We start from the raw sequence: 15,102 nt of genomic DNA, 5'->3' as shown, positions 1-15,102 counted from the left end.
GATAGTTGCCTTGACCTGGGGCTGGATTGGCTTCTCTGGCATACCCTGGATGGAGCAGACTCCTCCTGGCCAGCGCACACTGGGGGACGCCTCTGTTCTCGTTTGCAGCCGTGTAAATCTGGAGTGAGTCCACTGACCTCAATGAAGTGACTCCGGATTTGACACCCGTGTAACTGGGAGCGGAGTCCTGACCCTCGTGCTGGAAATTAACATGCGGTGGAGTGTGCCCGGGGAACTGAAGTGTGCCGCAGGCTTTGGCGGGGCCAGACTGCTGGACACGGCAGAAGTGGTTATGATCGGATGGGCAGCCCTAAGTACAAATGATGATTCAATCCCTCCTTGGTGCAGGGCCCGTGCCAGGAGCTCTTTATCTGCGCAGTGTCGGCAGCGGATCACAGAAGTACCTGCGCTCATAAATACAGCCGCAGACAACACAATGCAGCGGCCCAGTGCTGAAACATTAGCTACCTGCTGAAAGCTGGATTGCAGGCTCATTCCAGCTGGGGAAAACCTCTGGAGCCTGCTCCACCGAGTCAGCTCAGGGCTGGACCCTCCAGCCTGGCGGGAGTGTTGGCTCCAGGAGGAATAACGTCTCGAGGGGGTTGCAGGCGGCTGCAGAAGGCCAGCTTGCTAGTACCTGATTTACGAGGAATCTGAATGGCTAATCAAGAGCTTAGATCAGCACATGCGGCCGGGGAAAAAACACAGCAAAAGCTGGAGTTGAAGTGAGTTAAGCTCTCCGCCCCCTCCAGCTGCTGGGAGTCTGTTCTCTGAATCCCAGCCAGAGACAGAAACTCCACAGGCAGCCTCACCAAAAAGAAACGTTTTAGCTGCCGATGGGACTGGAGTCAAATATCTTTGCTGTTTTTTCCCTACATACTCTGGCCACAGACAAGACAGAGTTGTTATTGGTGGTAGTACCTACAGCGCTAGGAGCTGCATGAATGTAGGTAGACCAAGGGTGGGTGGGGAAACTGAGGCACGAGGGGGGAGGAGATGACTTGCCCAAGTCACACATCAAGCCAGTGGCAGCGTAAGGGATAGAACCTACATCTCCTGCATCCCAGGCCAACGCGCTATCCACTGGATGACACTGCTGCTCTGAGGGATCAGGTGACAGACAGTCCTCTGAGCTCACCTAACTGGCCATCCTAGCGTGAGCTTCGTAAGAGCGAGAGAGCAGAGTCAGGCAAGCAAGGACGGCTGTGAAGGCCCAGGAGAGGCCAGAGGCTGCGTCAGTCCCAGTGGCTGTTGAGAGAAGGTGTGACTCTGTCAAGGGGAGTGGTATATGGCTGCAGCATCACTGTAATGAAGGCAGATGCCCCAGTGAGGGGCACGTTCCCCAACGTCTGTCTGTCTTACCCAACAGCGTAAGTACCACATACAGGATTTGCTGGTGCTTTGGTAATTCCTGCTTTATATAACACACACACAAGGGGGAAAATACTCCTCTAGCTCCTGGCAGAGGGTTATTTATAGACCCTACTGCCCCTAATCCAGCCAATACTCCACTTATTTAATAAAACCAAGCTGACAATCTAGTGGTCAGAGCTTGGCACTGGGAGTCAGAATCCTGTTCCCATGCTGACACTGACCCTGTGTGTGGCTGAGGGTGTCACTCGACCGCACCATGCCCCGATTTCCCCAGTTGTTGAAAAGGGGGACAATAACACCGTGGTACCTCACAGGGGGAGGGTTCTGGGCTTTCAGGAATCCAGTGCTTGGAGCTCATAGCCTGGCTCGGCTGGGGGGGGGAGGAGTACATGGGACTTGTGAGAACAAGACAAGGGCGCAGTGTGCGCGGGACCAGAAAACGAGGCCGCAAGAGACTCGGCAAACCTGTGAGCTCTTCGGGTAGGGACCGTCTTTCTGGTCTGTTTGCACAGCGGCCTAGCTCAGCGGAGTCCCAGGCCATGGCTGGGGCTAGCAGCTGCTAGGGCAACGCAAAGACCAACTAATAAGGCGATGAAGTACCTCCTAGCCCCGAAGTGAAAGAAGGGACCTGGCTGCCTTCCTCATTAGTCTTTGGTGGTCGCAGCAAAAGCTGCATCTGGGTTTGTCAGTCTGCACACGCCTGGCCTCTGCCTCGCCTTCTCTGATGTCACCGGACTCCAGGGTCCGAGGAGGCCATTTTGCTGTGCTTGGCATTGCAGACCGCACGTCCCTGTTATCTGCAGTGTTGTAGTGGCGGCAGCAGCCTGGAGGTGAGGATGGAGAGGGGGGTTGCTATCCCCAGAGGGCCCAGCCACGCCAAGGAGCAGGAGATCTCATGACCGTCTCCCCGGTACACGCGCTCTTCCTGCCTGGCTGCCTGTAGCTTTACAAAACTCTCACTAAAGCGGCTTTCAAAGTGACCCAAGCTTTGTGCGGGGCTATTTCCACCCAGGAGGGGGCAAGAAATGGGCATAACGAAGCAGCACTTCTTTCAGCCAGGCCACATTTGAGAATATTTATTAAAAACTCAGGGGTCGCTCTGATAAGTCCCCCAAGGGAAGCTGGCTGAGGGGGGGGGGGCACACATTGGACAGCTGGGGGAAGAGCTCACACAGCTGGGAGAGGTCAGGAATTTGCATAGTTGGGAAGGGGCAGGGGAAAGTTACCTACCCCATCACACAACACAAGAACCAGGGGCCACCCAATGAAATTAACAAGCAGCAGGTTTAAAACAAACAAAAGGAAGTATTTCTTCACACTGCGCACAGTCAACCTGTGGAACTCAGTGCCAGAGGAAGTTGTGAAGGCCAAAAGTATGACTGGGTTAAAAAACGCATTAGCCATGGATGGACCTATCCTCTAGGAATGTATTTATTAGCCAAGGTGGTCAGGGATGCAACTGCATGCTGTGGGTGTCCCTAAATCTCTGACAGACAGACACTGGGACTGGACGGCAGGGGATGGATCACTCGGTAATTTCCCTGTTCTGTTCGTTCCTTCTGAAGCATCTGGCACTGGCCTCTGTCCGAGACAGGACACTGGGCTAGCTGGACCATTGGTCTGACCCAGTATGGCCGGTCTTATGAAAGGGGAGGAGTTTGCATAGCTGGGCGGGGTCAGGGTAGGACACAGCACAGCCCTGGACCAATGAAGTCCCTCTTTTTACGACATCAGCGTACAAAGGGGAGGAGCCTCCATCCTTTTCTGTCCTTGGGAAAGCTGCCGGGCCGGGACCTTTCCGACTGGGATCTGCTGGCGACTCTAACTGCTTGTGGAGGGAGCTGGCGGAAGGGGCTGGAAGGGGACGGCTAGCCCACATCGTCTCCTCTCGCCCCATCTTTTAGCCCCGGTGGGTGCCGGTAGGATTTGAGGCTTCCGCGTGGCAGCGGCTTTCCTGCTGGACACCGACTGTCAGAGCGGCAGCATAAACCCCATGCCAGCGCAGCCTCCTGGTTCAAAGGCTGCCAAGTCAGCCAGGTGTGCGCCAAACCCACACCCTGAACTGGCAGCTCGCCCCTGGGTCTGCAGCGCCCGCAGCTCGAGGCCTTGGGACATGGCAAAATGCATCCTGTGGTTTTACCATGTCATGCCTGGGGGATGCTGCCCCCGCTTTGCTTTGAAGGAAGAGTTGTATTAGTATGTGCGTTACGGAGGGCTCGGTTCAGCTGCGTGTTCACACAGCAAGAGACAGTCCCTGCGTTGGCGAGCGTACGGTCACAGTAGGGTAGGGACCCAGAGGGGAAGGGACTGGCCACAAGTGGGGCCAGAACCCAGGTTGCCTGATTCTTAGCCCAGTGCCCGCTCCACTAGAGCACACGTGCACAGCTGGAGCACGCTAGCCTCTGCCGGCAGGTTCAGACAGCGGGATCCAAACCATGGCTCAAAAGGGAGGCTGCTCCCCCTGCCCTCCCAGCTCCAGCGCCACGGCGTAGTGCAGCACGAGACGGCGCCTGCGCCGGGAGCCACACATGCTGACCGGCCCTGGCACTTCAAGCCTCCAACCAGTGGCTCAGAGCGGGCCTGAAATGACCCCGCCTGTGGGTGCCACCTGCCCGCTGGTGACGCCTGCCAGGGGCCCACCATTTCCTCTGCTTAGATTGTAAGCGCTCCAAGGCAGGCACTGTCTCTGACCACGTGTCCGTAAGGGGCCCTCAGCGTGGGTAGAACATGGTGGCTCAGTCATTGTCAGCTGGGCTGTGGCTATGCGCTCTCGTGCCCTTTCTTCCCTGAACCCAGTGTTAGACATGCTGCTAGACCGGGCCCTCTGGCTCCTCGGTAGAGCTGAGCGACTGACAGAGGTTTTGGTTCTCTCGCAGCTCCAAACAAAAGACAAAAAAAATGGGGTTGGGTCAAATGAAAGGTTTTATTTCATTTCCAGCATTTTACTTTTTTTTTAATCGAAAGCAAACTGACTTTGTTTCCGGTTTCACGCATCACTTTCCCCTCGGGGGGCACCCAAAGGGTGTGGCAGGGAACCACGCCACTCACTGCTCCAACTCTGGCACTAGCCAGTGAGAGCTGGCTGGGTCCGGCACCGCTGCTGGCCCCTTCGGACTGTCACGTCCACCCGGTTTGGCTGGCGGTGATGCCCCCACTGGCACCCCCTCTCCCAAGGCTCAGCCTCACCTCGCCCTGCAGTTGCACTGCTGCCTGGGAGGCTGTGTTGGGGGGAAGGCTGGTTTGGGATAAAGAAGGAATCAGGATTCCTGAGGCCTATCTCTGGCGGTGCCATGGGCAAGTCACTGCCCCACTCAGCACCCAGTTCCCCCGGTCTGTAGAAAGGCAATGCTGTGGCAGGGCCTGGAACGCCCCCCGGTTAAAGCACTGGATGCGTAGCCAGGGGAGGAGCCTGCGGCAGCTCCAGACGGTCCCTGTTTGCAATTGACCCTGAAGGGCAGTCAGGAAAGGGGGTTAAACATGAGCCTCGCAGGCTGGGTTTCAGGGCTAAGCCAAGACCTGAGTGGCCTGGGAGACTGAGCGATTGCAGGCCGGGTTCCTAGCTTGCTAGCGCCACCTAGTGAACATGTCAGGCGTTACCTTTCCAAAAAGCCAAGTTGCTTTTCTAAATTGCAAAGGGGGGGGAAAAAACAAACATTTTGCTCCCTGACTGTTAGTTAATACCCCGAGGGGAAGTGAGGCCTCTTTCCTGGGGAGCTGGTGTAAGTGAAAGCCTGATCCCCAAGGACGAGGCTCGACGGTACACCCCTGCCCCCCCAAATCTAGCTGAATGGATAATTCTACTTAATGAGTCTCCGTGGTGATTCCAGCTATTGCCCTGCACCTTCCCCGGCATAGGAAATTTGATTCTGTTCAGGTCATTCACCTTCCTCCTGGTTCGAGCCGTCCCGAGGCGCACATTACAATGCAAGCCCAGCGAGCCATAGCACCAGAGGACGTAGTTCTCGCAACTAAGGCCAGAGCCTCAAAAGTATTTGGGCACCTAAATCCCTGTGAGGATCTGGGCCGGTCTGTCTAGCCCCAGATGTATCTCTAGCTCGGTTTTTATAACCTGCTTAGCACTGTGCCCGCCTGCATTGGTATCAGCTTCGCGAACACCGCTCTCCAGAGATGCTGTGTTATCTCCGAGACCTGAGCCGGGTGGGTGGCACTAAAAACTGTTAAAATGTTAACGACCGGTGCAATTTAAAAAAAAATACATTTTAAAAACAGGAAAAGGGAACTTTAAAAACACAGCTATGCATCAGGACAGATCGTGGTGGTCTCTTTAGTGCGGTGCAGGGTTTACTTACGGGGCGCCAGGCTGGACTTTGCCTTCTGCTCCTTTGGGTCTGCTCCAAACCTTGCCCACTATTATAGGGCAAAAGTGAGCAACAGCCATGGGTATTAAATACACACAAGGGCCCTGTATTAATGGCTTCAGAGCCCACCACAGCCTGCTAATGCGGATAGCTGGGCATTGGAAGGTTACCTAGAGTGCAGGAGAAAAGAGAATTGCCCTGGGACCTTGCATTGTAGCGGAATAGGGCAGTGCCTATTTAAATTGTTTGTGAGCCCTCTAGTGGTGCTCACTGCTGGGCTGTGGTTTAGACGCATCAGCCAGAACAGCAGGATGTATTATTCACCCAGACCTGGCATGTTTGTGTAGAGCTCGTAAGCAGGGTTATCTGGAACCCAACTATCCCCGCGGGATTTCTTCGTATCCTTTTTGTTGTGCGAATGACAAAATGCCACTCAGACCTATTGGTCTCATTTGGATCTGGTTCTCCCCCCTTCAGTTAAGTTCTCCAGCTGCTGCAGGGTCCCTAAATACCCAGACTCTCTCTGGTGCTCTTGCACCAATGGGATTTAATGGGAAGTGAGCAGTTTTAAAACCAAACTGCTTCACCCCCAAAAAGACTCCTTATCCTTTCATGTCAGTAAAATGCTGCCCCAAGCGTGGCTAGGAGAGTATCAGCTTCCTTTTTATTTTCTTTGGGGATCATGTTTGCCATAGAAATCTGTGTCTTAAGCCCGCTGGTGTCTAGAAGAGATGCTGAGCTCAGTGAGTACTGCACCAAGCAGCATACTGCGCTTGGGAAAGAGGTGTCAGCCCATGAGTGACTGGGGACCAGATTTACACGTTAGCTGGTGTCAGTGATTTCTCCGCCTCTTCTGTGTCTTGGCCTCATGGTACAACAGACAAATGTTGCTCCTGGCCCCCTCAAAGAGCCATGAATACAGGGACCCCTTGCAAGCTGTTGGCAATGGTTGACAAACCATGCGCAGGTCCAGTGGTTAGAGTAGGGGAGCTGGCTGCCTTGTTTTCATTCCAGGCTCTGACTCCAACTCACTTTGTGATCCTGGGCACGTGCGCAGCTTTGGGCACTTAAATCGGTCTCTGCCTCGGTTTCTCCATCTGTCAAATGGGGTAATGATACGTACCCACCTGACACAGAGGGTTAAGAGACTTCGCTAAATCAGCATTTGCGCAGCACCTCATGATCCTTGGAAGGTGGAGGTCAGAGTTCAGACATGATTAGCAGGGGCTGCTGGCTAAGGAACAGACTTTAACAGCGCTAACAGCCCGATTTTTAAAAGTAGCCGCAGATAGTGATCTTTTCAAAAGCACCGACGCACCTAACGCCCATTGGAGTCACTAGGAGTTAGGCCTCTACACACCTTTAAAAAGCTGGCCCTCCCTGGTAGTGTTTGGCTGTGTGATGCCACTGCACTCTGTGACGATGTGCAAACCAAGGGGGCAGAGTTATTGTATAGGCGTGGGTCAAGGGGCCTTTCCCACCTTCACGCACAGCCCTCGCCACGTGTGTGGTCAGTGCTTAAAAATAAACACAGCTGATGAACATGAATGATTAATGAATGAACTAATAATCAGTGAACCAGGCTTTTTCGTGTGGCTGCATAAGAACAACTAATTCTACCCATTTTTGAGCCATGCTAACAAAAAAAACCACAGAGGATGTAGCCCCTTATCTGCTGTATCTTGATCTGAGTGTGCTGTGGGCTCGATTCCCCCTAGCTAAATGTGGGGGCATGGGGGCTAGTGGTTACAGCACAGCCATTACCGGTTCTAGTCCTGCGTCTGCCTCTGACCTGCTGTGTGACCTTGGCCAAGTCAGCAGAAGGGGGTAATTATTACTGCCTCTCAGGTGCTGGGCAGCGTAGCAGGTGTGTCCCACCCTCCGAGGGCAGCTGCTCCCCAGACCCTGCCTGGTCTTTCCAAGGAGCAGAGGAAATTGCTTCCCTGCAACAGTAGCTCTGCCTACAAGGGTCACGCAAATCAGAACAGTTTGCACCTGCACACGGGTGTAGATTTGGGCTCCGTGTCGCTGTTCGTCCCACGTGCAGGAACAGAGTGTTCAGGAAGGGCCTGTGTTTTTGGGCTGCCATGACCTGGAAACGTGTTTAAGGTACAATTCCCGCCTGGGCAGAGGGTGGCTTAGGCATCATTTAGTCCCACTTCAGGCCAGATGTAACATAGAGCCATGTGAGAGGATCCTGTTCATGTCCTAGTCCTGGACTTAAAGGCAGCTTTGTTTGAAGGAGCCAAAACTCTGACTGAACTTGGTCTCTGTGCAGAGCTGGAAGCTCAGGAGTGTAAGGGCTTTGGGGCAGGGCACTACTGCTTCACTAGGCGTGTGTGTGCATGTGCAGTGCCTCGCACTGCGGAGCAAAGATCCCTGACTGTACACAGAATAAAGCATTAGTTAAGTCAGAGCCTTTTGCTGGCTCACCATGGCAGATTACACACCGCAGCCTCCTGCCTTGCAAACGTGTGTATTTATCAGACTAAGCCAGGAGAGCCTGTTTCCCATCCTGGTGGGGCAAAAGGAATGTGGCTTTGATCCCCCTGAGGTAGCACTGCCTTCTCAGAGCAGCCCCACATCTTCCCCTAGCCCCTCACAGAGTCAGAGAGCCGGTGAGCCCCTTCGTTCAGCTATTGACCAGGGTCTTGCCTTTGCCTGCTGGGAGTGGTCAGTCCTCACCCCTCCCACAGCAGCGACCAAACAATTGCTACCATCTGGCAGTTGTTCGGTGGCCTTTCTATGAAATGAGTTTGTAGGTTCTCTGCCCAGGTCCAAGGGCAAGTGTCTAAACCACAGAAACAATCCCTATAATTTTTTCCCCATCTGAGACTGGGCAAGGAGCCCAAGGGGTGGGAATGGTCCACGGAGACTGAGCTCCCCCATTTCCCTTAAAGGTGGCTCCTCCAGAGACATATTAACAGCAGGGCAGTTGGGGGGAACCCGTGGGCTACTGCTGCACGGAGCAGGACCTACCCTGCAGTCTTCAGAAGCTTCCAATCCCGCAACTTTCACCTATATTAAAATGTTTACAGAAAATCCAGTGACTAACTAAGCCCCGCACACCTTGTAGAGCGGCTGCTCGTATGAAGTCAAGAGGCCTCCAGTTAACATCTCAGCAGCTCCCTCATGTCCTGCTAAATGTGAAACTTCCCTTGCCAAGACGACAATTATTTTTATAATATGTTCCCTTCCAACTTTAATCCCATTAAGCGCCGTCTGTTCGTTCTTCCCCTTGTGGCTCTCTATTGCTCCCTGTGATCTGCTGAGCTCTGGCCTCTGGAAGAAAATGAAATGCCTGGAGAGAACTTCAAGGCCAGCAGAAATGAAAGGAAACCAGCCAGAAGTTTATCCAGCAATAGGCAAAAAAAAAACTGGGCAAGCAAGAAAATCTCCACGATAAACTGCCAAGAGGAGTCTCCACAGGCCACATGAGCAAGAGAAGGTCTTAGAACCACTACATGTTCAAGAACAAAGTCCTAATCTATGACACATGGGAGAGCTCATTAAGGATTTTGAAGACGAGGTGATCTATATGTAAGAAGCCTGTTTGATACGTCTTGGAATCTTCTCTGGATTGATCTGCATTTTCCAGGTGACGCAACACACCGAACGTTTGGATGGGGGCTACTGATTTAGAACGTAATGCTGCCAACCTCTCCGGTAGCCACTGGGATTTGTTGCGTGGTTTCCTATGCCCTGTTCATATTCCCTGGCAACCCCAGCTGAAGCTGACAGTGTCTTCGTTGTAAACTGCCCTAAGGGGTGCTGGTAGGACAAGGGAAAGGAGCTGCTTCGTAGGGTGAACTCTTTGGGCTGCCCCCACAGAATAAGGAAGGGTTGAGTAGTTCCATGACATGCAGACAGAGAAGAGTGAGTTCAGAGAGAACATGGTGATGGTGTATTCAAGGTGGGAAGATAGTTGCTGCCTTGTAAAAGGTCTCCAGAAATGACAACCATTGTTTGGCCATAAGAGTTAACTGTATTTCCACTGGAGAGGAAAGGCAGTGAGCATTAAGGGTGTTTTTTTCCCCACACCTTATCAGGTGCTGACCACAGCTAAAGATGGGATGGTGGACTAGATAACCATTGGCCCAAGCTACCATGTACATAATTAGCCTGTGGAACTGACTGTCACACGGCATTACTGAGGCCAACAGCTCAGCAACATTTTTAAAAAAAGGATTAGCCATTGCTAGGAATAACAGAACCCCCCACAGGTATAGTAACTAGGATGACAATTCATCAGGGATGTATCAGCCCTCCTGGTTCAGGGCATAGGCCAACCACTGGCTGCTTGAGGTCAGGAAGAAACTTATTTTCGTTGGCACATTATTCCATCACAGGCCATTATGAAATTTTTTGCACCTTCCTCTGAAGCAGCTGACACTGGCCACTATCAGAGACCAAGTTAGACAGACATTGAGCTGAAAATTCCTTTGTTCTGGAATTAGGTTGAAACCTTCCTTCTGGACCTGAGGCGAGACCTTCTGTAGAGGCTCTGTCTATTGTTTTCCCTCCCAGACTCCCAGGTGGCTGTTTCCATTAGCATTCATGGTTGTTTTGCTCATACACAGAGGGGAGCACATAACCCCTTGCTATTGCTGGGAAACGCAGACTCTCCGAGACGTGCGTCTGTGGTAAGACACGGTCTCCTGAAATTGGATACCGTTGGGGCTGTAATGTCCCAATTTCTCTGTGCTAACGTCCCCGGTTTGGTTTTCCTGTCTGCTTTCTTGGCTGCCCACAAGCTGGCAACTCACATCTGGCTTTTTCTTTTGGTGAGTTTTTTTTTTCCTGCCCCCTCCTTCATGGGCTCAGCTGTATCTCCATGTTCTGATTCCATGCGAAATGACCTAGAAAACTAATTCTTACAAACCATAGCATCCAGCACAAGAAGAAAAGAAAAAAAAACCCACATATTGAAATAATTTTCCGGGGAAGATATTTTCCAGAAATCTGCTTAAGCACACAGTTTAAATCGTTCTTTTTTCTCGGCTGCAGAAATCCAGTGGCGATGTCTTGATAGACTAGTATTTCCTTAATCAAGATAACCATGTGACCTCTATTAGAGCAGAGGATGTGGGCAAGTCTTTGATATGCAGATAAGCTCCGGAAAGCCTAAGCCCTGAATATGTTTCCATTAACGAAAGAAAAATAACCACATTTCCAGACTTGGTTGAAATGACCAGTGCTAATTTTTGTGCTTAAAGGAAAAGCCCCCTTTGATACTTAGCTGGGGCCTTGTCTGCTGCCTTTATTATTTTTACCGCCTGTGCCTTAAATCTCATGTAATCTTTCCCCATTGACTGAGCAAAATCTCCTAGTGTTGGCAGATCCATCCAGCCCCACGGTTTCCTTGCTTTTATGTCCTCACTCAGCACACTGACTCCTCAGTCTCCAGGGGATGGACGTGGCTCTGTTCCCAATACAGATTCTGTTTCTTTCCAGCACCCACTTCTCTTTTACCCTCCCCCTCCTGGAACTTTTGAACCTCCTTTGCCCAGAGCATTGAACCAGGCAGCCCCAGACCTTCCCTTCCCTGTTACCATTCACAACTCCTTCTAAAGCCAGGACCAACAGCTAGGCCTGTGCGTCCAGCGTCTGGCATTCAGAGCATCTGTCTGCCCATGGGTTAATGGGCTCTAGCAAGGCTGTGGGTGTAGCTTGAAGCTTTTCTCTCAGATGGTGGATGGGTGGGTAGAATGCAGATAGACAGCTTCCTCTTCTCCCTACGTTTACTTGTGGGGCTGCAGGTCTTAGAGAATCCATAAGCAGCTCTCTTGCAGAGAATGAAAACTCTCCTCTTGCAGAGTATGAAAAGCAATCAGAAGACAGCATCTTTCTTTCGTTTTCTGTTTGTGCCGAGTCTGTCCTCAGTGCAATGTGACTCAGTAATGTGCCGCTGCATCAACTTTCCCATCCTGCAGCTTGCAACCACCAAACAGTTTGCATGCTCCTCCTTCCTCCCCATAGTGTCCTACTGGGGTTGTAGCTCATGTACAGTTCCATAAACTAGGAGCAAACAGTTGGGTGGTTTATATGGGTGGCCGTGGGAGAACTTTGTGCAAGGCTGTACTCCGCAAATGCAAGTCACCGGTTTGAACCTGGCTGATGGCAGGAGCCATGACCCAAAGCCAACCTTGGCTGAGGGACAGTGTGGTTCAGAGGACAGCGCACTGGACAGGGCCAGAAGTCGCTGGTTCTTCCCCCGCCCCCCAGCTCTGCTGTGTGGCTTTGGGCAAGTCAGTTCTCCACTCCCACCCTTTGTCCATCTAGATTGCAAGCCCTTCACGCTAGCATTGTCTCCTGCTGTGTGTAGGAACAATGTCCGGCACAATGGGCCCCTGATCTCATCTGGAGCCACTAGATGTTACTGTCATATAAATCATTAGATGGTTCTTCCTTGTGAAATGAGTTTGGGCTCTATTCTGCTACCAGGCAAATATGGCAGGGTGCGTGAAGCGCATTGTAAATTTGGCCCTTTCACATTACAGCCAGTAATTTGTGAGGCAAGCTAGATATGGCCCAATAAAGTAATCTTAACTCCTAATACATGGGTAAATCAATGCACATCGAAGAGTAAAACCTTTGCCTGCACAGTTTAGGAGGACAACTAAATGGAACAGAAACCTCCCTTTCTAAAGGCAAACGTGATGCAAATGTCTCCAGGCACAGCCTCTTCCATTTGTAAACAGTGACTGTAGAGACACATGGTGTATACAGATACCAGAATTGGAGTAGGAAACAAACCTCCCATGTAAACAGCATCCAACAGTTTGAGACTCCTTTGAGGTCCATCTAGCTGCTGAGATTACCTGATTACATAAACTCAGACACAGAGGGCCAGATGCTGCCCTGGTACCTGATGCTTCTGTGATCACTTTTATAAAGGTTGGCTGTTGTAGCCAGTTTGCTACATTTGGGTCACATTTGGCTATAAAGTCATAGACAGGGCAATGAGAAGTCTTTGCCAGCCAATCAGAGTCCTTGTTTTTAGAGTACTTGTGGCACCTTAAAGACTAACACATTTATTTGAGCATAAGCTTTTGTGGACTAAAGTCATGCATGTAGTGGAAAATACAGTAGGAAGATATATATACACAGAGAACATGAAAAAATGGGTGTTGCCATACCAACTCTAATGAGGCCCACCTTAATCAATTAGTCTCATTAGAGTTGGTATGGCAACACCCATTTTTTCATGTTCTCTCTGGGTGTGTATATATATATATATATATATATATATATATATATATATATATCTTCCTACTGTATTTTCCACTGCATGCATCCGAAGAAGTGGGCTGTAGCCCACGAAAGCTTATGCTCAAATACATTTGTTAGTCTCTAAGGTGCTACAAGTACTCCTCTTCTTTTTGCTGATACAGACTAACATAGCTACCAGTCTGAAACTTGTTTTTAGAAACGTGTATAAGTAACCATCAAATCTCTCTTCTATCAAACCTACCTGGGACAAGAGCCAGTCAAAAATTTCATCCACTTCTCAGGTGGGAAGTGAAGCCATGCCTGGGCTACTCTGGTCCGGGGACTCACGCTGCTCCTGTACCAAGAGCACCGAGCTGTAGTGAGTAGCGATTATGACACACTTTGGATTGCCTACACTTCCATCTCCACGTCCTTCTCTGATGCATTTTCCTTTTTCTTATGGCCCTTTGCAAAACGGCTAGAATTCTCTAAATGGCAAGTGCTTAGGACCTACTCCCAGCTGTGCTGAATCAGTCCAAGATGGTATTGCTGTTGCATTTCCTTTGCAGCAATTGGCTTTGTCTACATTCTCAGTGTGTTTAAAGTTTCCTCCCTGATGCTACACTCCATAGGCAAGTGGGACTGCGCCAATGAACACAGACACATCTTACGTGAATATACAAATGACAAAGCAATTACCTAGCTGCTCTCCCAAGAAAATATCCTAAAGCACTGTAGTCAGCCTACTAAGAGAAAACCATTATAGGACGAGAGAAGTCCAAGATTTTAAGGGCGGCTCAATCACTCAGCGGATTGGTGATAGGGTACCGTTAATCTTGGCTGTGCCTTTCAACGCCAACACACTCTTTGGTAGTGACTGAAAGCCATTACCCGCTGATGGCTCTTTTGTAGCCAGTATGAATGATTTGGGGGGAGAAGTCCTCAGGTCCTGGGGAACATGTAAAAACAGCCCCCTAAAAATCACCCTCACCGCTGATGCTAATTGGCATGCTTGGCCATACTGGCAATGGAGAAACTAAGGGTTGGCAGGGACCCTGGAGGCTAGCCAATGCTCTTGTTTCTAGTGATAGTTCTGCAACAACAGGCCTTATGCTCATTGGTGGGGCAGTGTGTGAAGCCTCCTCTGTCACTGCTTGGCTCGATGCATATCTAGAGGATTGTGAATAAGGCTTGTGAATAAGGCGCTGGGGCTAAAGAGATGTGGATTCAGTCCCCACCTTTGCCAAGACCTCCTGTGTGACCAAGTCACTTCGGTCCCGATCCTCAGAGGTATTTAGACACATAATGCCCATTGATTTCAATGGATGGTACGAGTCTGACTACCTTTAAGGCGCTGGGCCTTAAGTTCTTTGTGCCTCTGTTGATGGGCCTAATTATACTCCTTCCTTTTTGACTATTTTATATGTTTAGACTGTAAGCTGTTTGTGAGCATGGACTCGCTTACTAGCTGTTTGGATGGTGTCAAGCACAGTGAGGGGCCCAGTTTTGATTGGGGTTCTAGGTGCTACAATGAGGGTGACCCGGTCTTGTTTGGGGTTCTAGGTGCTACTATAATAGCAGTGAAAACTCTAAGTCATAGATTTTTTTTCCAACCCAAACACTGATTTTGCATCATCTGTGAATTTGGTGAACATCTTAGCTTGTTACTATTTGCAAATGCCTATATTGCTTATTGAAGATGCCATAATGATAACTCTAGATGCTGTTAGAAGCATCAGTGGAAGCACAGGGGCCTCTGAAACTATCAAAAACGTCCCAGAGTTAGCCCGCACTCCAAAGAATATCATGGCTGATACTATTAGTTTTGCCACCACACTGATAAACAGACAGCAGGGCATCCGTGAAGCCACCATCTTTAGTCTCAGTAAAAGCTACAGGTTCACTCTTTTCCTTTTGCATTACCCTGAGCACAGCAAGTCTGAATTGTTCATCTCTATTCAGTTTTCCCCCCATGGTTGGTTGAGCAAATTGGTCGGACTCCCCATTTAATGTTCAAGTACCCGGTGGGACTTGTTTTAGCTACTTCTAAATCAGCCATAAATGACAGTGTGTCTGAACAGGCCTCTTTTCATCTGGTGCTAACGTACATTCCTACAACCTACCATTACAGCAAAAGGAGCCCCTGGGTGTGTAACTTATGTATAGCTAATGATACCCCACCCCCAGGCTTTCAGAG

General features: G+C 50.5%; 1 protein-coding gene across 5 annotated transcripts in view; it reads left to right on the top strand.

Annotated features, from left to right (window-relative positions):
- The window catches only part of COL8A2 (collagen type VIII alpha 2 chain), a 142,550-nt gene that overhangs the window by 122,145 nt on the left and 5,303 nt on the right, over positions 1 to 15,102 (top strand). The gene's annotated exons all lie outside the window — the stretch shown is intronic.

Source organism: Chrysemys picta, chromosome 23 (genome assembly GCF_011386835.1).
Source record: "Chrysemys picta bellii isolate R12L10 chromosome 23, ASM1138683v2, whole genome shotgun sequence".
Classification (NCBI taxonomy): Eukaryota; Metazoa; Chordata; order Testudines; family Emydidae; genus Chrysemys; species Chrysemys picta.
This window is presented reverse-complemented; position numbering and strand designations above follow the sequence as displayed.